Source organism: Carcharodon carcharias, chromosome 16 (genome assembly GCF_017639515.1).
Source record: "Carcharodon carcharias isolate sCarCar2 chromosome 16, sCarCar2.pri, whole genome shotgun sequence".
NCBI lineage: Eukaryota > Metazoa > Chordata > Chondrichthyes > Lamniformes > Lamnidae > Carcharodon > Carcharodon carcharias.
This window is the reverse complement of record NC_054482.1, coordinates 73,203,826-73,228,749: the sequence shown is the minus strand read 5'-3', so window position 1 is coordinate 73,228,749 and position 24,924 is coordinate 73,203,826. Positions and strand designations below refer to the sequence as shown.

General features: G+C 43.1%; 1 long non-coding RNA gene across 1 annotated transcript in view; it reads right to left on the bottom strand.

The window, feature by feature from the left end:
• The window catches only part of LOC121289468, a 135,304-nt gene that overhangs the window by 3,597 nt on the left and 106,783 nt on the right, over positions 1-24,924 (bottom strand). The window contains exon 2 of the long non-coding RNA XR_005945570.1: positions 7,467-7,592. This is a non-coding gene — a long non-coding RNA (uncharacterized LOC121289468). The remainder of the gene's footprint in view (positions 1-7,466; positions 7,593-24,924) is intronic.

Sequence of the window (24,924 nt, the reverse complement as noted above, 5' to 3'; positions counted from 1 at the left end):
TGAGAGGGAAAGCTCTCCACTGGTTGGAGTCATACCTAGCACAAAGGAAGATCGTTGTGGCTGTTGGAAGTCAATCGTCTCAGTTCCAGGACATCACTGCAGGTGTTCCTCAGGGTAGTGTTCTCAGCCCAACCATCTTCAGCAACTTCATCAGTGACCTTCCTCCCATCATAAGGTCAGAAGTGGGGATGTTCGCTGATGATTGCACGATGTTCAGCACCATTGATGACTCCTCTGATACCGAAGCTGTCCATGTCCAAATGCAGCAAGACCTGGACAATATCCAGGCTTGGCTGACAAGTGACAAGTAACATTTGTGCCACACAAGTGCCAGGCAATGACCATCTCCAACAAGAGAGAATCCAACCATCACCCCTTCAATGGCATCACCATTGCCGACTCCCCCGCTATCAATATCCGGGGATTACCGTTGACCAGAAACTGAACTGGACTAGCCATATAAATACTGTGGCTACAAGAGCAGGTCAGAGGCTAAGAACCCTGTGGTGGGTAACTCACCTGCTAACTCCCCAAAGCCTGTCCACCATCTACAAGGCACAAATCAGGAGTGTGATGGATTACTGTTAGAATGCAGCTCCAATAACACCCGAGAATCTTGACACCATCCAGGACAAAGCAGTTCGCTTCATTGGCACCCCATCCACAAGCATTCACTCCCTCCTCCATCGACGTACAGTGACAGCAGTGTGTACCATCTACAAGTTGCAGGAGTTCACCAAGGCTTCTTAGACAGCACCTTGCAAACCCATGACCCCTACCATCTAGAAGGACAAGGGCAGCAGATAGATGGGAACACCATCACCTAGAACTTCCCCTTCAAGTCACTTACCATCCTGACTTGGAAATACATCACTGTTCCTTCACTGTCGCTGGTTCAAATTCCTGGAACCCCCTCCCTAACAGCACTCTGGGTGTACCTACACCACATGTACTAAAGCAGTTCAAGAAGACAGTTCGCCACCACCTTCTCAAGGGCAATTAGGGATGGGAAGTAAATGCTGGCCTAGCCAGCCAGGCCCACATCCTGCAAATGAATTTTAAAAAAACCCTTACTCTTTGTTTTTATATTTTAGCTAGCTTTCTCTTATACCCTATTCTCTTCTTCCCCTTTTTTTAGACAATATTTGCTGGCTTTTAAATTCTATCTAATCTTTTGACATTACCATGAATATTTTCAGAATTATATGCTTTTTATTGCACTATCTTTAACTTCCTTGGTTAACCACATGTGTATCCTTCTCCTAGAGTCTTTCTTCCTCACTGGAATGCATCTTTGCTGAGTGTCATGAAATATCTCCTTAAATATCTGCCATTGCACCTCTACTGTCCTACCCTTTAACCTAGTTTCTGTGTTCACTTTAGCCAGCTCTGTCTTCATACTCTTGTAATTACATTTATTCAAATTTAAAACGGCAGTCTTAGACCGAGTCTATTCACTCCCAAACTGAATGCGAAATTCAATCATAGTATGATCACTGCTACTGAGAGGCTCCTTCACTAAGAGGTCATTAATTAATCTTGTCTCATTACCAAGTCTAGAATAGCCTGCTCTCTGATTGGCTGTAGGACATGCAGCTCTAAGAAATTGCCACAAAAACACTCTATGAACTCATCTTCCAGGCTACCTTTGCCAATCTGATTCATCTAATCTATATGTAGATTAAAATCACCCATGATTATTGCAGTACCTTCCTTACAAGCCACCATTACTTCTTCTTGTATACTCCACCCTACAGTGTAGTTATTGTTAGAGGACATATAAATTAATCCCACAGATTACTTGTGCCTTGGATCTTGTGTGAAAAGTGACCATTGCTATTTCTTATCTCTATTCAAACTGAATCTATATTTTGGTCTTTAGAACTAAGGACATCTCTCAATATTGTGCTAATGTCATCCCTAATTAACAAAGCTACCCCACCACTTTTCTTCGCTTCTTGTCTTTCTGAAATGTCAAGTACCCTTGAATACCCTGGTCCCAGCTTTGGTCATCTTGTAACCCTATTTTCTGTATTGGCTAACAGGGCATTCTTATTTTTTTATATTTGAGCTATCAATTTATTTGTTTTGTTACAAATGCTATGAACATGCAGGTACAGAACCTTTAGTTCTGTCTTTTTACTACTTTTACAAACTCTGACCTTATCTGCTGGTGCAGCCTTAAGTTTGTATGCTCTATGCCATCCTGCCATGCGTCATGTGATCCTTCTCCCCCTCCCCCCCCCCCAACAACTATTTAGTTTAAAGCCGTCGCCACTATCTTAGTTATACGACTTGTCAGCAAGGTTCAGGTGAAGACCATCCAAAGTGTAGCTCCCACTTTCCCCAGTACAGGTGCCAGGGCCCCATGAATCAACACCCATCCTTCCCACACCAATCTTTAAGCCACGCATGCAACTCCCTATTCCTAAACCAATTTGCTCGTGGCTCAGATAATAATATAGAGATTATTACCTTTGAGGTTCTGCTTTTTATTTGGTCCCTAGCTGCTCACACTCCCTAAGCAGAACCTCTTTCCTGTTCTTGTTGTTGCTATTTACAGGAACTATGACAACTGCATCCTCCCCCTCTCACTGCAAGTTCCTCTTCAGCTCCGAGCAGTTTCCTGAACCCTGGCACTGGACAGGCCACACAGCTGTCTGGACCCCCTTGCTCTAGGCTACAGAGAACTATGTCTATCTCACTGACTATAATGATCACAGCTACCACTACTTTCCTATTTACTGCCCCCACTTGAATGGCTTCCTGCACCATGCCATGGTCAGTTTACTCATCCACCCTACAGCCCCCGCTCTCATCCATGCATGCTGAAAGAAACGTGTTGGATAATTGCAAGGGTTGAGGCTCTTCCACTTCTGTCTTCTTGATCTCCTTACCTGCCTCATTCGCAATCACACCCTCCTGTCCCTGACCACTGACCAAGGGGCTCATCCTCTGCAATAATGGTGGAGCCCAGCACATCAGTCCAAATGACAAGGCTGAAGCATTTTCCACCATCTTCAGCCAAAAGTGCTAAGTAGATGATCCATCCTAGCCTCCTCCGGAAGTCTCCAGCACCATAGATGCCAGTCTTCAGCCAATTCAATTCACTCCACGTGATGTCAAGAAACAACTCAGCCACTAGATACTGCAAAGGCTATGGGCCCTGATGACATTCCAGCAATAGTACTGAATACTTATGCTCCAGAACTTGTCGCTCCCCTAGCCAAACTGTTCGAATGAAGCTACAACACTGGCATCTACCTGGCAATGTGGAAAATTTCCTAGGTATGTCCTGTCCACAAAAAGCAGGACAAATCCAACCTATCCAATTACTGCCCCATTGTCTACACTCAATCATCAGCAAAGTGATGGAGTGGGTCATCGAAAGTGCGATCAAGCAGCACTTACTTAGCAATAACCTGTTCGCTGATGTTCAGTTTGGGGTCAGTCAAAGCCAGTCAGTTCCTGACCTTATTACAACCTTAGTCCAAACATAGACAAAAGAGCTGAATTCGCGATGATCTTGACAACGGCAAGTAGGGGATAGCCAATGGGGGCACAAGGCATCTGGTCACTGTGCACATAGCACAAATCTCTGACTCTCTGCCTGGACAAGCACAGTCTCCTCCGACACTGACATGCTGAAATCTGCAGTAATCTGACTCTTGGGCAGTACACCCAATATCATAAGTAGTGCCTTCCTCTCCTTCCAACCCCCTCTCTGCTCCTCTTACTTCCTCTTGACCAGGAAGATATTTTTGCTGAGGCTCATTCTTGCCTCTCTGCATGATGTCAGAGTAGCCTAATCTCATCTCTGGTCCATGAGCTGCTGGTGGTTTGAGTAGCAGTGCTTCCTCTGCCAACCCCTGCTGCCCAGGCAGCCTGACCCTTCTCACAGGACACCAAACTCTCTCTGTTGAGAAATACATGCTTGTCAGCACCAGCAATGGAAACTCTGCCATTGGTTGAGCAGCTGAGTACGATTGTCCATCTTGTATATGAGTTGACCAGTGTCTTCATTAGCCCTAAAATGAAAGCAAAATACTGCAGATGCTGGATATCTCCATTAGCACTGATGTCTCCCCACTGTGTGCAAATACCAAATGGTGCAGTGAGACCTTAATGGGAGGTCGCAGAGATTTTTTCATTGATCCCATTGTACTTTTTTCAGCCATGGCAACTGCCACACTAAGATGTCATGTCTCTTTCCAGAACTATAGACAGTCACAAGCCATCTGGTCACATAGGTTTCCATGGCAGTGCAGTATTTTGCCAAGAGGGTTGTGAAGTTTTCAACAGAAAGACTTTCAAGCTCTCAAGGAGGGGATGGGCTTCAAAGAATGTAGGGGTAGGGTTATATGATAGCACTGTGGTGTTAAGGAGGCAGACTCAAGTGCAAGTCTCAGTAAGAAAAGCTGTCAAAAATCAAGTTTGCAAAATGTCTTTAAAACTAGAAATCAGTGTGTTAAGTTTAGGAATTATTCAAAGGTCTCAACGTCCTCACCTCCATCTGAATTAAGTGACTGGAGGAGCAGCCATGCCTGTTTTATATCGGTCTAACTTTTCCAGCTATAAAAGAAGAAAATTCCGTGGGCATAGTGGCATCAGGTAAGTAATATTCCTATGCATATGAGCCCAAGAATTTGGGAAAGCAGATAATCAAAGCTGCCAGAAAATCAAGGAAATTTGCAACTATTGCATGAATGGAGTGTAAGTGGCATAATATGCTAAATATGAGTTTCCTCAATCTTTTTAGTCCAATAATTACCTAAGTACTGCATATTCCAACAAAATTCACTGTACTCAATATCTGTCGTTTTCATGTCTCCTGGACAGATGGAGAGCATCAGAAGTGGAGACCTGCCAAGGTCTGTCCAGGCCAAGTACATCCAAATTTAGTGAATCAACTAACATGAGCTGTTTACATCCCCAGCATAGGCCCACTTTCTGGCAGGGCTTATTGTCAAGAATGGTATCTGAATCAGGGATGCATTAAGGCCTGGAGCTGCAGGCTTGGCTGTGCATTCTGGCTGCTGTTGGCATGGTGCTCAGTGCTAGGTGTTCAGGAAATGTACCCCAGCACGAATCAGAGCATCCAGGACAGAAAAGGAAAATAACTAGAGGAGCAAACTAAAAAAAAAAAGAAACTTCTATCGTTTATTGTTATATGTTGAGGAGCCTGAACTGACAGGTAAGTCTGAGGATGGGGATCGTGACAAGGAGAGCAAGTGGGGATGATGAGGTGGCGGGGGAGGGAGCGGTGAATGGGACAGGTGAGAGGTAAGGTTTAACAGGTTACGAGTGGGTTATTAGGAGAATAGCCTCGTGTGTGTGTTGGTGGGGGGGGTACCTCCAATGGGCTCAGGAGGCCCCCAAAGAAGGTTCCCCCACACTGTGCCCGAAACCAGCCCACTCAGCTCAAACTGTTGGGCTTCCTGCATAGCATGGCAGGTAGAATACCTGTGACAGTGGGATGAGGCTCTTAAGTGGCAAATAATTGGCCACTTTCTCCATAGACCCAAGGCGGCCAGGCCGCCTATCGCTTCTTCCACCTCCCGTAAAATTTCAGACAGGTTCATGCCCTGTCTTCACACTCATTGGCAGGAGAGTGTAATATTTAGCCCTATGATTCTTTTGAGAGTAAAATTAGATTGATTAGCAATGTGCTATATGAGGACATTGCTGGAAATTTGTTTATGTATTTATTGATTTTGTATATTTGTTTTAAGGCACAAGATTCATTAGGTCAGAGGGAGAGATAGAAATTCACTCTCCCTCTTTCTCCCTTCTCTTTTTATCCCAGTGAATCAAGATAATTGAAATTACAGTGCAAAAAAAACATTGTTTGCACCAGGATTTAGAACATCACTGTACATCTGAAATACACAGACATTGTTTATAATTCTGTACATGAAATAATGACAAGATTAATACAATGAATTGTTAGAAGGCTTGATTACACTGGCAAATCACTGCATGACTCATATTGTCAAGAGGAAGCAATTAAGGATTTTATTTCCACCCTGTAGAATAGAGTTCTGAATGTGGTTTGTAGACAATTACTTCATTTAGTCTCTTTCCTGGATAACGTGGTTAGACATGAGTGTTTCACTTCTAGTTGTGCTTGTCACCATAAACTTAAAGGAATAAAGTTCTAAGAATAAAATGACTGATAAATATCAGAACATGTGGTTTAATTTACAGTCATACATGTAATGTTATATCTGAAAATATTTTCATTTTTACATCCAAGTAAGTAAATTAGTTAAAATAATAACAAGTCAGCTGTAGCATCCGTGAACAAAATATATTCAAATTTAATTATGATAAACAATTTCATAGTTTACTTTGACCACAATCAAAAATTAACAACAATCACATGTAGTGTTTGGCAGCATCGAGCAAGCTATGGGCCAAACAGCAATAATGTCCTGGGAATGGGCCAGACAGTGGCTGAGAAGTGCCATAGAAGAGCATAGAGGAGGTAGCAGTATCTGTAAGGGAAGTAGGTTTTCAGCTGGTGACAGGCCAGGGACAAGCCAGGTGGCAGCAGAGAATGAGAAAGGAGGGGTCCCAAAGGCAAACCAGCAACAGAAAAGCTCTGGGCAGCAAAGAATGCACAACAAGAGGTTTATTGATGTTGGGAAAAACTGCAGTGCCAACACTTGTGGTGGAGCTGGCAACAGGACGCAAAGGCATTCTAATGTCATCAGCGGTGGGAGGCTGCAACTGCTATAGTTGCTGACCTAATTAACTCCCAGTTCCGCACACCTCAAATTTAAACTTTTCATCCTTTCAGTTTAAATCCCTTTATGACTTTGTTCCTTCCTATCTCTGTTGTAATGCTACAGTCTCCCTGCCTAACCATTTGGTTCCTCTGACACCTCAACAATGGCATTCATCCCTCCAGCCATCCAGACCCCTCACTCTGAAATTACTTTTTTACATTTTTCCATCTCTTCACCTCCTTTAAGATCCTCTAATCAAAAGTGATACATGCTGTTTATAAATTTGGGATAGATTAAAGTAGATTCTCTTCTTAAGCATTATTTTCCAAATAAGTTCATTATTCTTCTCATAGCTCGACTGCATACACTTGGGACATACAAGCAATGAAGTTCTTAGATTTGATGCCCGATTTGTGCAGTTACCCGCTATCATCCTCTGTGGCAATATTAGCACCAAAGCTGATATGTGAGTTAGGGAAGTTAAAATTAGAGGTAAAACTCCTGAATACCATCCAGCTCTATTAGATTTGTGTTTATGGAAATTAGGTGAAAACAGAATTAGACTCAAACAGCACTGATAAGACAACAATTTGGGTGAGGTACTGTAAGCATACTTCAGCAAGGAGCTAAAGCTTTCAGAAAAGCAGGATAGAAGGGAGAACATTGAAAAAATGGATTGTTTATATCTGTATTTTGAGATAGAATAAGTTATTGCCTTAGAAATTAAATTTTCACCTGTTTAGTACACTGTAATCTCTCCAGTCTGGAATACTTGGGACCAAGGCATTCCTGGATTTTGAATTTTCTGGATTATAGAATAACGTTAGAAAGTCTAACCGCAAGTGTGTGAACTGGATACACCTGAGACATAAAACAGTGACAAAACATTATAAATCAAATATATAAATTGTTTTATTTATTCAAATACTGCATCTTCCATGATTCCAAACAGTACAGTACTAAAATGATGGTGATGATGTCAAGGGAACAGGTGATTCTAGGTGACCCACAATTAGCACTAGCAACAGACCTAGGTTGGGGAAAGTAGGGTAATAATTATTTACTAAACATTCAGAGACAATTTGACAACTGAGAACAATTTCCTTTCCCAGAAAAATTGGCAATGTAGTACCAATCTGAAAGACTTTAGATTTTTAATTTTAATTCTGTTACAATCATCATGGGGATCCATAAACCAAAAAGCACCAACTTTACTGAATGACCCCCAAATTAAGAAATTACCAAACATTATTTCACCTTTACAACTTTTACTTTAATCCAAATCAAAATCAACATAAATTAAATGTAAATTAACAGGCAAATCACAGTTAGTATGAATTATAAATTACACCGTGGAATAGCATTTAGCACAAAGGCTATCTCATGGATTTTCTAGTTGGTCCACTCCATTTTCAGCCACGAAGTTCTTCCATGCTTAGATCTTCCTAGGACAGGATTCCAGTCTCTTTCCTTCAAAGACTTAGCCAATTCTCCACAGGCAGCAGTGCCCAAGTAAACATGGTCCCAGCCATGCAATCTTCCACACAATTACACACTTATTTCTGGAATCCTCTCAACTCTCAGGTTTTCACCTCCTTTCTCCAACACTGCTCCTTCCTCTGTGCTGGAGCTACCATGTACACGGTCTATGTGTTTAACTTGCTCTTGGCACTGCTTCCAGGTCATGAGTCACCAGGTCAAATGGACCAGTATTCCTTATGAACCAAAGATTATAATTGACCCCTTTTTGAGTGATAAAAACTATTTTTTTAACATTTTAAACAATTAAAGATTCCCAAACATTTTAAAGTAATTATGAATTTTCCTTACTGTTGCTGCTTCTGGCCTTCACAGTTCTGACCTAATTAGTCACTTTTTTTCTTCTGTCATCCATTTTGTCTCTCTCCTGCAGTCTTCCCACTGAAACAGCTGCTACTCTTATCATAAGTAGAAGCAGGACCATTAGAATAACTATAAAGACCATCACATTCACTATTTCATCATTTGTTGCAGCGCTGCAAGTGGTGAGTCTGTGAGTTGTGTGGGCCTGCTCAAAAAAAATTCCATACAGCTGGTGTTTCCAGATTTCAGATTTCTGAGCTGGAGAGGTAACAGTGTAGTTAAAATACAGTCCCAACCAACTGAATAATCTCTTCTTTTTTATAGTAAAGAGGTCTTTGTTGATGATTGTTCTAATGGTGTGATTTTAAGTGCTTCAAAATGGCACTGAATACAATTTATTTCAGCTGTATTATATTGTAATAGCACAACTGAAGTATATTTAAGTATATCCTGTACATATGGTCCTTAGCAATGGGCCTATTAGCACAAAAGGAACTAAGAATCATTCCAAAATACTTACATCAGCCCCAGATAAACATTCATTGTATCTACTTTGTAAAATTTTCACTGATCCTAAAATATCATCTTAATTGATCATATCTTTTGGAACTGAGGCTATTTAAACTATTTACTCCTGCTCCAAGTTCATATATTCCTATAAGAAAGGGGGTGAAAGGTTAAATAGAAGCATAGAAAATAGGAGCAGGAGAAGGCTTTTCGAGCCTGCTCCGCCACTCAGTATGATCATGGCTGATCCTCCATCTCAACGCCAAGGGATATTCAGAACGCAGAGGAGAAAAACTGGCAATGGCAAGTAGTGAAGTATCAACTGATAACGAGGATATATCAGACAGTAGTATGAAGGTATATAGAATACTTGGAGAGTTTGATAGAGTTAGAGTAGTTATTAGATGGGATCAGAATAAAGGGGAAAGTGAAAAAACCTAAATCAGGGCTAATGTGCATGTATGTGAATCCACGGAGCATGACTAATAAAATTGGTGAACTGCAGGCTCAGGTTGACAAATGGAATTATGATATTACTGCAATAACAGAGACCTGGCTCAAAGGAGGGCAAGATTGGGCAACAAATATTCCTGGGTACAAGGTATTTAGGAGAGACAGGAAAGGAAGAAAAGGGCGGGGAGTGAATATATTGATTAAAGATGGCATTACAGTACTGGAGAGAGAGGGTGTTCCAGAGGGGTCAAGGATGGAATCTCTCTGGCTAGAGGTAAGGAATGAAAAAGGTGCAATGACATTGGTGTAGTATACAGACCACCAGCTAGTGGGAGGGATGTAGAGAAGCCACTTTGCAAAGAAATTACAGAGAGGTGCAAGAATTATAGAGTTATCATAATGGGGGACTTCAATTATCCAAATATAGACTGGGATAGGAATAGTACAAAGGGACAAGAGGGCCGAAGGTCCATAGAATGTGTCCAAGATAATTTTCTGCAACAGTATGATTCCAGTCCAACAAGAGGACGTGCACTTTTGAACCTGGTTCTGGGGAATGACTTGGCCCAAATGGATCAAATGTTAGTGGGAGAGCCTCTAGGGGACAGTGATCATTGTATCATAAGATTTAGGTTAATCATGGAAAAGAACAGGGAACAATCTAGAGCAGAAATAATTAATTGGGGGAAAGCCAACTTCAATGGGATGTGAGTGCATTTGAGTTGGAATCAAATGTTGGTGGAAAAGACCGTGGCTGAACAAATGGGCCACCTTCAAAGAAAAAGTATTGCAGGCAGTGCTAAGGTAAAATCCCTGGAAGGGGAAAAGTAGGACAAATAAATCCAGAGTGCCCTGGATGATGAGAGAGATAGAGGTAAAGATGAAAAGGAAGAAGTGCATGTACGATAGATGTCAGGTAGAAAATTCAATAGAGATTCATGCTGAATACAGAGGGACCAGAGGGGAAGTGAATAAACTAATAAGAAAAACAAGGAGAAAAAATGAAGAAAGGCTGGCAACGAACATAAAAGGGAATCCCAAGATCTTCTATAAGCATGTAAAAAAAGGGTAGTTAAAGAGTAGGGCCAAATAGGGACAAAAAAGGGGTCTTGCATGTGGAGGCAGGATAAGCAGAGGAGGTGTTGAATGAGTACTTTGCATCTATCTTTACAAAGGAAGAAGATGCTACCCAGGCTGAGCTGAGAGAGGAGGTAACTGGTACATGAGGAGAACTTACAATTGAGAGGAAGGAGGTGTTAGAAAGGCTATCTTTACTTAAAATAGATAAGGTACTAGGAGCAGATGAGATGCATTCAAGGGTACTGAGGGAAGTGAGAGTGGAAATTGCAGGAGCACTAGTGATAATCATCCAGTCTTCCTGAGACACGGGGAGGTGCCAGAGGACTGGAGAATTGCGAATGTTACACCCTTGTTCAAAAAGGGGTGCAAGGATAAAGCTGGCAGCTACAGGCCAGTCAGTTTGACCTCAGTGGTAGGGAAACTTCTGGAAACTAAAGTATGGGATAAAATCAATAGTCACTTAGACAAGTGCAGGATAATTAAGGAAAGCTGGCATGGATTCATTAAGGGAAATAATTTTTAACTAACACTGTTGATGTGGTGTATATGGATTTTCAAAAGGCATTTAATATAGTGCCACACAACAGACTTGTGAGCAAAATTCTAGGTCATGGAATAAAAGGGAAAGTAGGCACAAAATAAATCACCTGAGACTTCTCAGCATTGAACTTCATCTGCCACCTATCTGCCCACTCCATCAACTTGTCTATGTCGTTTTGAAGTTGTTATGAAGTTCTATACTGTCCTCCTCACAGTTTGCAATGCTTCCAAGTTTTGTATCATCCGCAAACATTGAAAATGTCCCCTGCACACCAAGATCAAGATCATTAATATACATCAGGAAAAACATGGGTCCTAATGTCGACCCCTGGGGAACTCCATTACAAACCTTCCTCCAGTCTGAAAAATATCGATTGACTATTCCCCTCTGTTTCCTATTACTCAGCCAATTTTGTATCCACCTTGCCACTATCCCTTTTATTTCATGAGCTATAACTTTTCTCACAAGTCTGTTGTGTGGCATGGTATTGAATGCCTTTTGAAAGTCCATGTACACCACATCAACAGCATTATCCCGATCAACCCTCTCTGTTACCTCTTCAAAAAACTCCAGCAAGTTAGTTAAATACGATTCCCTCTTTATAAATCCATGCTGGCTCTTCCTAAGCAATCCACATTTTTCCATGTGACTACTAATTTTCTCTCGAAGCTTCCTAACCTCTGAAGTTAAATTGAGTGGTCTATAATTGTTGGACTTTCCTTACAACATTTTTTTTGATCAGGGGCCTAATATGTGGCTGAGCCACTCGTGGTGCCACGGACTTAAACTTGCTGCATTCCCCTGAGAAACCATCTCCCCCAGTTGTATCAAAAACAGAAAACCTGTTAGAGAGGGAAATGGACCCAGGGAGCTCCTGCATTAGCTGCTTAATGCTTTTACTCTGCCTGGCAGTCACCCATTCCCTTTCTGCTTGTGTACTCTCTATTTGCGGTGTGACCATCTCACTGTACATGCTATCCATGAAGACCTTGCGGATGTTCCACAGGACTCCAGCCACAGTTCCAGCTCCAAAATGCGGATTTTGAGTAGCTGCAGCTGGAGACATTTCCTGCACACGTGGTCACTCTGGACACTGGAAGTGTCCCTGACTCACATTGCATAAGAGGAACATTCCATATGGCCAAGCTGCCCTGCTATGACTCACCCTTAAATTACTCCCCTAACTTTTCTTTCCTCTAGTTTAAGGAATATTAATTATATAGGAGGGACCTTACTTCTTATACTTTAAACACTACTTACCTAAACTAAAAACCAATTTTTACTTTAAAGACTGGACAGTAGAAATACTCATCAGCTCCACTCACACTGGCTCCGGATCCCACTCTGGTCTTGGGCCTGGTTCCCTTGCTCTTTCAGGCTGCCGCTCCTCTTGCGTTATCAAAAGCCAAAAGCAAAGGAGCACCTCTTTCCCTTCCTGCTCTAACTCCTTTAATCACCCTACTCCCTGCACTCTATTCTAAGCTACACTTAAGTGCTAAATCGCACTAAGTTGGCTGGCTTTATATGCTCCTAAGACAAAGGCTAGCTGGCCCAATTACAGAGGAATCAGTTTTGGCTGCTTCTTTAATTAACTAAGCCCAACCGCTGACTCAGTGGCCTTGTTAAAACCCTGCTTAAGGCTGGGAACTTTAGAATTTAAACTGCTGTGGATTTCAGATAAATGCTAACAACAAACAAAATTAGATTTTAAAAAATTAAGTCTCTACTAGGTTATCAGGTGTGTATGGGATGTGGAGCTGAGGTTACAATCAAATCAGCCATGATCTTATTGAGTGGTGGAGCAGGCTTGAGGGGCCGAGTGTCCTACTCCTGCTGCTAATTCATATGTTTGTATAAACCAATTTAAATTATTTCCGCTTCCCATTCCTGATTTTATATCAGTGATTTCTGTGATAAGGTCTCAGGCCTGAAATGTCAATGAATATTTGTCAGGGCACATTAACATCCTTTGTCTAAGGGCCCGGTATCACACAAAATTTAGGCTCACAGATAAAGAATAGCCTGGCCAGTTGGGCAAGCCCTCATCGAGCTGTACTCAAGAATGACCCAGCACTTTTAGAAGAGGAGGGGAGAAAATTAGAGAGTCAAAGAACCATTTAAAAAATGCTGTTGTTAACATGACCATTTAACTGCTGGTGGAAGACTCCATTGGAGTCTCAACTAGTAAAACAACCATAGGTGCATAGAGCAGGAAGAGTTGAATTTTGTGGAAGATGCCATCAAAGCCTCACGGCAGGGCATAAAGAAGATGTAGAAAAACTTCAAGAAGCTTCTGCAGATCTTCACAAGTTTGGCTATTTAGTCTTTAGGCATAGGAGTACCTGAGTATCATATAACTGTAATACTTACTTCATGGTTATATCTAACTGAATGCAGTTGTTAAATTTGGTCCCTATATTTTCTGCAGATTCTGCTTAATAATATGCAGGATGATATGGGAATGATAGTGTCTGGTGTCAGTGAAAAGTATGATCTGGTTAACAGATTAGATCAAGCAGAGCATTTACTTTATGGCCAGAATTTTATGGCTCCATCATGGCAGGGATGGGACTGTAAAATGCGGCTAGCCATTCTAAATTCCAGGCTGGTAAATTTCCACCCTTTGTGAGGAGGACAGTATAGAACTTCATAACAACTTCAAAACGACATAGACAAATTGATGGAGTGGGCAGATAGGTGGCAGATGAAGTTCAATGCTGAGAAGTCTCAGGTGATTTATTTTGTGCCTACTTTCCCTTTTATTCCATGACCTAGAATTTTGCTCACAAGTCTGTTGTGTGGCACTATATTAAATGCCTTTTGAAAATCCATATACACCACATCAACAGTGTTAGTTAAAAATTATTTCCCTTAATGAATCCATGCCAGCTTTCCTTAATTATCCTGCACTTGTCTAAGTGACTATTGATTTTATCCCATACTTTAGTTTCCAGAAGTTTCCCTACCACTGAGGTCAAACTGACTGGCCTGTAGCTGCCAGCTTTATCCTGGCACCCCTTTTTGAACAAGGGTGTAACATTCGCAATTCTCCAGTCCTCTGGCACCTCCCCGTGTCTCAGGAAGACTGGATGATTATCACTAGTGCTCCTGCAATTTCCACTCTCACTTCCCTCAGTACCCTTGAATGCATCTCATCTGCTCCTAGTACCTTATCTATTTTAAGTAAAGATAGCCTTTCTAACACCTCCTTCCTCTCAATTGTAAGTTCTCCTCATGTACCAGTTACCTCCTCTCTCAGCTCAGCCTGGGTAGCATCTTCTTCCTTTGTAAAGACAGATGCAAAGTACCCATTCAACACCTCCTCTGCTTATCCTGCCTCCACATGCAAGACCCCTTTTTTGTCCCTATTTGGCCCTACTCTTTAACTACCCTTTTTTTACATGCTTATAGAAGATCTTGGGATTCCCTTTTATGTTCGTTGCCAGCCTTTCTTCATTTTTTCTCCTTGTTTTTCTTATTAGTTTATTCACTTCCCCTCTGGTCCCTCTGTATTCAGCATGAATCTCTATTGAATTTCTACCTGACATCTATCGTACATGCACTTCTTCCTTTTCATCTTTACCTCTACCTCTCTCATCGTCCAGGGCACTCTGGATTTATTTGTCCTACTTTTCCCCTTCCAGGGATTTTACCCTGGCACTGCCTGCAATACTTTTTCTTTGAAGGTGGCCCATTTGTTCAGCCACAGTCTTTTCCACCAACATTTGATTCCCAACTCAAATGCATTCACATCCCATTGAAGTTGGCTTTCCCCCAATTAATTATCCCTGCTCTGGATTGTTCCCTGTTCTTTTCCATGATTAACCTAAATGTTGTCCAATCGTGGAATCACATCTAATGTTGGACACTATGCTTTGAGTTTTGTAAGCATGGGCTGGTTGGATACAGTCTGTACCCTGCCTGTAGCAAACAATGGCTGGGACATGCAGTTTGATACAATCTGCCAGTCTTTGGGATGTACGGCCTACATACCTAGCATCACACTGGCACTGAAATTCATATACCACATTACTCGGGATGCATCAAAAACATCCTGCAAGATAATGGCTACCCTGGTCAGATCATTTCGTACTGAAAAGTGCCCGGTCTATCTCAGATTACCCTGGAAGGGCAAAGTATCTAAAAAATTTGAACAATAGGTGAAGCTAGTTGTTTCACGCTGCTACTTTGCAGCAGCAACACAAGTGGTATTCACCACAAACAGGATACTACTATCAAGCCAAAAAGACATTCTACCTATCACACAAATGAGTAACGTGGCATATGAATTTCAGTGCCACTGTGATGCTAGATATGTAAGCTGTACGTCTCGAAGACTGGCAGAGTGTATCAAACAACATGCCCCAGCTGCTGTTCACAATGGGCAGGGTACAGACCGTACCCAACCAGCCTGTACTTGCAAAACTCAAAATACAGTGTCCAACATTTGATGTGATTCCACGATTGGACAGCATTTGTTAAATAATCTTCAATATGCTAAGTGTTAGGAAATAGAGATAGTTTAAGTAAGTTATATTGGTATTTATAGGTGTTAGGAATGAGTTTTAGCTTTAATGTTTAAGTTTGATTTGTATTTCTGTATCTGTGTGTTAAGAAAATGTCAAGTTGAGTCGCAAGTCCCAAGCTAAAAAAGAAAGTCCCCAATTCCAGGGGAGTGGAACAGGAGAAAGTCCCAAGCATACCTTCTAGACAAAGGAAGCACAGGAACCTGGAAAATGTCCTGTTAAGTGGAGTTAAGAGTGAGAAACAGAGAACGACTCCAAGCTTAAAGCTTAATGAGATAAAGGCTTGTGAGAAGCCAGAAGGTCCAAAGAGACAACTGAAGGCCCGAAACTCTTTGCTATGGGGGTGTGAAGCAGCCATGGGCTGTTGACAGCTGAGTTGGCAAGAGAGAGTGCATGGAAGATAGTTTGAATGCATTTGGTGACCCAGGGGAGAGGAATATCAGAAGTAGAGTCAAAACCCTGGGGGTGGATCCTTGCGGAAGGCGTCTGAGAGAAGGCGTCGGTTTGGGAGAAGATTGCAATGTGAGTTCTTGGAGAGTGGAAACTGGAAACCCTCACGTGAAAGATAGAGTTCAGTGAGACTGGTTGGCTCATGGTGAGACAAGCATCTGGGTGGAGTTCAGGGGAGACCCATAGCATCTGCCTGGGGTGGCATCGGTCACTTGGCTTCAGAGTGTGCCTGACCACAGATCACCTTTTGGTCTACATGGACTGTGTACTTACTGTGGACATTAGACTATAAGACAGCTTTTGTAACTTGTGTTATCCTTACAAATCTGTATATATCTGTAAAGGTATAGTTGTGGGTGAAGGAGAATTGTAATATAGTTCATCTTGTTAAATAAATGTTTTATTTTATTAAAAGTTCATTAGCTGACTTCGGTGACTCTGTTCAGTAGCTACTCTCCACGTATCTAAACAAACAAATACAAGTTACGATCTATCAAGCCAGGCTCCACCCTGGCATCAGGCTTGTCCAGTTGTAACACCAGCTGGGATCATAACACTAGGAATTATGCTGACAACCAATTTAAGATTGTCAGTCTGACTGACAGTGTGGTGCATTTGAGTGCACTGGAAGCTACATATATTAATACACAAGGCTCTGTTCTTTGCAGACAGAAAGAACATGTACATACATTGTACCTGTTTCAACTAAACAAAATAAGCAACAGCCATTCGCTGCCTCATTCCTCAGGGCAATGCCTAGACCAATCAGGGTCAAGCTGCCTGGTTTAAATTTCAAACAATGCTTGGCAGTAAACTGTCAATCACCATCACTAATGCATTCTCCATGGCAACGCCACTTGCCAGCCAATTAGCACTTTCTTCACATACGGTATAAATTGTTTTCCCCTTATATTGGTATTCTTGCAAGTGTTCTGATGAGTGCAAGATGAAAAGCTTAGACATGTCTCTTTTTTTTATTATTCATGGCACCTGGGCGTCACTGGCTAGGTCAGCATTTTTTGCCCATCCTAAACTGCCTTTGAGAAGGAGGTGGTGAACTACCTTCTCGAACCATTGCAGCCCATGTGGTAAAGTACACCCACAGAGCCGTTAGGGAGGGAGTTCCAAGATTTTGACCCAAAGACAATAAAGGAAATGGGGAAATATTTCAAAGTCAGGATGGGGAGTGGCTTGGAGGGGAACTTCCAGGTGGTGGTGTTCAAATGTGTCTGCTACCCTTGTCCTTCACGATGGTAGTGGTCATGGGTTTGGAAGTTGCTGTCTAAGGAACCTTGGTGAGTTCCTGCAGTGCATCTTGTAGATGGTACACACTGCTGCCACTGTGTGTCAGTGTTGGAGGGAGTGAATGTTAGTGGTTGGGCTGCCAGTCAAGCAGGCTGCTTTGTTTTGGATGGTGTCAAGTTTCTTGAGTGTTGTGGGAGCTGCATTCATCCAGGCAAGTGGAGAGTATTCCATCACACTCCTGACTTGTGCCTTGTAGATGGTGGACAGGTTTTGGGGAGTCAGGAGGTGAGTTAACTTGCCACAGGATTCCTAGTCTCTGACTTGCTCTTGTAGACACAGTATTTATATGGCTAGTCCAGTTCAGTTTCTGGTCAATGGTAACCCCCCAGGATGTTGATCGTAGATAATTCAGTGATGGTAATGCCATTGAATGTCATGGGACGATGGCTAGATTCTCTCTTGTTGGAGATAGTTATTGCCTGGCACTTGTATAGTGCAAATGTTACTTGCCATTTGTCAGCCCAAGCCTGGATATTGCCCAAGTCTTGCTGCATTTGAACATGGGCTGCTTCAGTGTTTAAGGATTACGAATGGTGCTGAACATTATGGACAGAATTTTTCCACAGGCGGAATGAGGTTTCCAATGCTTTCTAAAAAAAAATTAAAATGTTTTAACATCCTTTTTAATATGTCCCCCTTCATGTGACTGAGTCACATGTGGGGAAATGTTTATCACATATGTAAAATCTTTTTTTTTCAGTTCCAAATCTTGGCAGCACTGTGCGTTGAGGGAGCTGTCACTGAGCGCTCCCCTTGCATGAGCACACTTCAGCGCTTGCGCTCCTCCCACCCCCACCCCAGCATTGCTGAGGTTATCGGCACACGTTAATTGGCCAGCCAGCATAAAATTGCAGTTGGGGCCCGATCACGGGCGACAGGCCATCGCATGGCTGCTCCCGGGCCTACCCACCCGCATCCACCCAACGAGGGGAAAATCCTCCCCTATGTAATTATCAGTGAACATCCCCACTTCTGACCTTATGATGGAAAGATGGTTTTTGATGGAGCAGCTGAAGATGGTTGGGCCTAGGAAACTATCCTGAGGAACTCCTGCAGTGATGTCCTGAAACTGAGATGATTGATCTCTAACAACTACAAACATCTTCCTTTGTGCTAGGTATGACTCCAACCAGTAGAAATTTTTCTCTACTTCTTATTGACTCTAGCTGCACACTTATAAATCAGGGGACTGTTTAAAGCTATCCAGTTGCTTCCAACACAGGTTATACTTTTAAAATAACAGAACAGAGCATTGTGTTTGATGGTTCACTGTATTAATAGCACATGTTTTTTTTTTAAATTGAATGGCTGGTTGGTGGAGACAAGCACCATTTTAAACTACAACATGTGACTAAATCATTTCAGCATTGAAGCAACCTGTTTAACCTTGTTTAAGTTTCATCAACTAATGGAATTCAAAATCTTCTACTCTAGTTCTTCGGGAATGGACTTGTAGTTAAGATGATAGTTTCCTCTCATGGTTGCCATTCTTGTTGATATTCTGAGAAAAACCAGAAACATAAAGGGAGATGAAAGGAGTGGCTTTGCTGGGAAAGTTCCAAATGTAAACAAATAATTCAGGGAGCTGGAGAAGCAAGGTTCTTTTGAAGCAACTAATGATATATAAAGATCTTATTTTCATGTTCGCTGCACAACAGTGAAGTTATTATGTGGGAGTGGCATATTTACGGACCCTCTACTGGAAATGCCTTGCCTGTTGACATCTTGTTACTCAGTTGTTAGCACTTTTGCCTCTGAGCAAGAAGCTCTGGGTTCAAGCCCCACTCCAGGACTTATTGGCCATGGAGGGAGTGTTCATGATGTGGTTCAAGGAGGCTAATAATCAGCCTACTAATTCTTCCAACACTTTCCCAAAGAGAAAGAATGTGCTGGAAGGTATGAAACAAACAAACTGCGGTGGCTACAAAGCAATTTCAAAAAACAGAGTGCATGCTTTTACCTAAAGATTCAGTGACATGAGATAAACTTGGAACACAAAAACTGTTTGCTGGCGTGGATTTGGGATTCAGATTGACCTTGGCAGTTTCTGTCAGAATTTCAGTAATGGAGTGATGTTCTTAGCATTTGATAGCTGTGATCAAGTTTTTCGGAGAGTGCTGGCTCATATTCCATGGTCAAGATCTGCCACTAGGTTTGTCAAATAATGGAGACAATTTGGGGACTTTGGAGTTCATTGCTCAATTTGATCTGTTTTTGGTTCAATACATGACTAAAGTCAGTACAGGGTAAAGGTGAGTCCTGTAACTGTCATCAAGTATTAATGCCAAATTGATAGTCCTGATGGCACAGTGAGTTAAGAACAAAATACATAGCGAGTTGCAACATACAATTATTTTTCAATGATTATCGACCTAATGTCAGTTGTATTGCATGTGTCTCAGCTGATTTTCATATTCAGAATTCCCAATTCAGAGAGGAAAATGTTGAATAATTAATTGGATTTGAGTCAGTGACAAACTGCGAACAAATATGTACATTTTCCGAAAGGCAACGATTAAAGAAAAGAGGTGAGATCAACAGATGCATCAGTGATCGTGACCGTGTAACTATCAGATTGTCATAAAAACCCATTTGATTCACTAGTGTCTTTTAGAGAATGCAATGCCATCCTTACCTGGTCTGGCCTGTCTGTGATTCTAGACCCATAGTGGGGAGGTGGTGGCGTAGTGGTATTGTCACTGGACTTGTAATCCAAAGACTCCAGGGTAATGCTCTGGGGAACCTGGGTTCAAATCCCACCAAAGCAGATAGCGGAATTTGAATTCAATAAAAATCTAGAATTATAAGTCTAACGATGACCGTGAAACCATTGTCCTGCTTTACGGAAGGAAATCTGTCGTCCTGGCCCACGTGTCACTCCAAACCCACAGCAAGCCACTCAGTTGAAACAAACCACTAAAACATCACAAAAAAGGAATAAAACCGGGCGGACCAACCGGAAACAGCAACAACAGTAATCACAGTCTTGTCTGCCCTGCAAAGTCCTCCTTACTAACATCTGGGGGCTAGTGCCAAAACTGGGAGAGCTGTCTCACAGACTAGTCAAGCAACAGGCAGAGTGGTATACAGTTAGGAGGGAATTGCCCTGGGAGTCCATAACATTGACTCTAGACCCCATGAAGTTTCATGGTATCAGGCCAAATGTGGGCAAGGAAATCTCCTGCTGATTACCACGTACTGCCCTCCCTCAGCTGTTGAATATCACTTGGAGGAAGCACTAAGGGTTGCAAGGGTGCAGAATGTACTCTGGGTGGGGGACTTCAATGTCCATCCCCAAGAGTGGCTCGGTAGCACCACTGCTGGCTGAGTCCTAAATGACATAGCTGCTAGACCGGGTCTGCGGCAGGTGGTAAGGGAACCAACAAGAGGGAAAAACATACTTGACCTCATCCAACCTGCCTGCCACAGATGCATCTGTCCATGATAGTATCAGTAGGAGTGACCACCGCACAGTCACTGTAGAGACGAAGTCCCGGCTTCACGTTGAGGATAACCTCCACCGTGTTTTGTGACACTATCACCATGCTAAATGAGATTTTGAACAGATCCAGCAACTCAAACTGGGCATCCGTGAGGCGCTGTAGGCCATCAGCAGAATTGTACTCAAACATAATCTGTCACCTCATGGCCTGGCATATCCCCCACTCTACCATTACTATCAAGCCAGGGGATCAACCCTGGTTCAATGAAGAGTACAGGAATACATGCCAGGAGCACACCAGGCAAACCTAAAGGTGAGGTGTCAACCTGGTGAAACTATAACACAGGACTACTTGCGCACCAAACAGCATAAGAAACAAGTGATAGATGGAGCTAAGCAATCCCACAACCAATGGATCAGATCTACGCTGTGTAGTCCTGCCACATCCAGTCATGAATGGTAGTGGACAGTTAAACAACTGACTAGAGGAGGAGGCTCCACAAATATCCCTATCCTCAATGATGGAGGATCCCAGCGCAGCAGTGCAAAAGATAAGGCTGAAGTATTCGCAACAATCTTCAGCCAGAAGTGCTGAGTGGATGATTCATCTCGGCCTCCTCCAGAAGTCCCCGGCATCACAGATGCCTGTCTTCAGCCAATTCGATTCACTCCAATTGATATCAAGAAACGGCTGAAGGCACTGGATATTGCAAAGGCTATGGGCCCTGACAATATTCCGGCAATAGTACTGAAGACTTGTGCTCTGGAACTTGCTGCACCCCTGGCCAAGCTATTCCAGTACAGCTACAAAACTAGCATCTACCCAGCTATGTGGAAAATTGCCCAGGTATGTCCTGTACACAAAAAGGAGGACAAATCCAACCCGGCCAATTACTGTTCCATCAGTCTACTCTCGATCATCAGTAAAGTAATGGAAGGGGTCATCAACAGTGCTATCAAGCGGCACTTGCTTAACAATAACCTGCTTACTGATGCCCAGTTTGGGTTCCACCAGGGCCACTAAGCTCCTGACCTCATTACAGCCTTGGTTCAAACATGAACAAAACAGCTGAACTCCTGAGGTGAGGTGAGAGTTACTGCCCTTGACATCAAGGCAGCATTTGACCGAGTGTGGCATCAAGGAGCCCCAGCAAAACTGATGTCAATGGAAATCAGGGGGAAAACTCTCCACCGGTTGGAATCATACCTAGCACAAAGGAAGATGATTGTGGTTGTTGGAGGTCAGTCTTCTCAGGTCCAGGACATCACTGCAGGAGTTCCTCAGGGTAGTGTCCTAGGCTCAACCATCTTTAGCTGCTTTCATCAATGACCTTCCTTCCAACTTAAGGTCAGAAGTGGGGATGTTCGCTGATGATTGCACAATGTTCAGCAACATTTGCAACTCCTCAGATACTGAAGCAGTCCATGTCCAAATGCAGCAAGACCTAGACAATATCCAGCTTGGGCTGACAAGTGGCAAGTAATATTTGCACCATACAAGTGTCAGGCAATGACCATCTCCAACAAGAGAGAATCCAACCATTGCCCCTTGATGTTCAGTGGCATTACCATCACTGAATCCCCCACTACCAACATCCTGGGGGGTTACCATTGAACAGAAACTGAACTGGACTAGCCATATAAATACTGTGGCTACAAGAGCAGGTCAGAGGCTAGGAATCATGCTACGAGTAACTCACCCCTAACTCCTCAAAGCCTGTCCACCATCTACAAGGCACAAGTCAGGAATGTGATGGAATAGTCCTCACATGCCTGGACGAGTGCAGCTCCCACAACACTGAAGAAGCTGGACACCATCCAGGACAAAGCAGTCTGCTTGACTGGCACCCCATTCACTAGCATTCACTCTCTCCACCACCGACGCACAGTAGCAGCACTGTGTACCATCTACAAGATGCGCTGCAGGAATTCTCCAAGTCTTCTTAGACAGCACCTCCCTGAACCACAACCATTACCACCTACAAGGACAAGGGCAGCAGATAGATGGGAACGCCACTACCTGGAGGTTCCCCTCCAAGTAACTCACCATCCTGACTTGGAAATATAATATCATTCCTTCACTGTTGCTGGGTCAAACCCTGGAACTCCCTTCCTAACAGCACTGTGGGTGTACCTATACCACATGGACTGCAGTGAATCAAAAAGGCAGCTCACCACCACTTTCTCAAAGGCAACTAGTGATGGGCAATAAATTCTGGCCCAGCCAGCGAAGCCCACATCCTGTGAATGAGTAATAAAAAAAAATGTCTCTCTTCAGCAGTCCCTTGAAGTAAAGAATCTTTTAACATGGGGTTGCTGTTGCACTGCAGCTGCCACATGGTTCTGGCTGACCTGGAAACTCTTTTGCTCGTACCAGCTACCATAGGCATATCAGAAGGATTTACAGGTTGACAGTTCACCTGCTCGGCCACAGCACAAACTCACCTTTCATGGCCAAGTCCTGGGGCAGTACTAAAACCCTGAGGCCCTGGCTGAGGTAGGGATGCTACCCACTGTGCCACAAGACCTCCCCACTGCAATGTTGTTGAATCTTAACTGCCCTTTGGAATGGTCTAACATATTGTCAGGAAGGCAGCTAACCACCACCTTCTGAAAGGCAATTAGGGATGGGCAATAAGTGCTGGTTTCATCTGGAATATGTATATCTTGTGCATTAATTAAAGAATGCATCCCATTACTGTGTATTCCATGGCAGTTGAATCAAACTGGTAAATGAAATGGAATTTGATGACCTCATCTGACTGCTGTAAAGCTTAGAAAAACCAGTCACTCATATGTGGTAGATAGTCCATTGTTTGGGCATGAGGATTGCAATTTTAGGCCTGCCTGCACCCATTCAGATTGAGGGGACAACACACAAACTTGGTGTATCATCTTACTTGAATCATGGTAGCATTGACCCAAGTTGCTCTTCCCTTCTGGGAACCACCTGCAACCTCTGCACTTTGCAGTGGGCCAGGCAGCTTTGTTAGCAAATCACATGATCCAGCCAGTGACTGATACACCACTGGAAGTGTTAGTGTTGGGGATGGGCAGAAGAAGAGAAGCCATAGTTTTGCAGGGGTCTGGGAGTTCCTCAAGGAGCACCCTCAGATGGGGATGGGAGCAAGTGGCCATCAACTTCCAGATTCTGGACCTGAGGATCTGGCAACAGTGCCACAAGAAGTCTAATGACCCTACGTTGGTGCTCAACAACAGTGAATTCATCTTTACATGACATCTTCTATCCACAACAACACCAGCCTCTCATGATGCTCAATGCAGCACACCCGTATCACTCACCCAGCAGTACTTCCTGGCACTAAGGACCTATTCCTGACAGATACACCACTTCACCCTCACATATCTACCACTGCTGCCAAACTCATATCCACCTTTCACTGCCTCCACATACCTCCAGCTGTTCGGCTAAGGTAGGCATATCATCCAAACACAGTGCTACATAATCTCTCTCTTCCCTCTTGCAGAATAAAGTGATACACAGTAGAAGGGGGCAGAGATTTACTGACAAGAAACAAGAATGAATGCCTGTGTTTCCTGAGCCCTATGGAGAAAATGGTTATCCACATCATAGTGCCAGCTGCGATGGAACCCATGGCACCCAGTGTTGCTGAGAACATTGAGGATGGCCGTATATTTTTGCCTTATGTCCCTTCTCAACTCTCAGCACACTCTCATCCTGCGATCTGGCATAATGTTGATGATGTGACAATGGGCCTCTTCCTTCCCACCCCATTCCCATTCCCTCACACTATCTGAGTTCCTGCTTTCAGATATCCAAAGAAGTACCACCTCTCCATCCACACCAATCCCAGGAGGAGGAAAGTGAGCACTAGCACCACACTAATGAAAAGGCCCCCTCACATGATCTAACACTCACTGCCAGCAGCTCAGATATTGGCCCTAAATGTACCTTGGAGGCTAGTATAGAATTGGGATCAGCATGCAGTGTGTTATCAGGGTATGAGTGGTCCACAGGATGGTTTGTTTGTAGTTCACCAGAAGGTGAGGTTGTAGATGAGTACT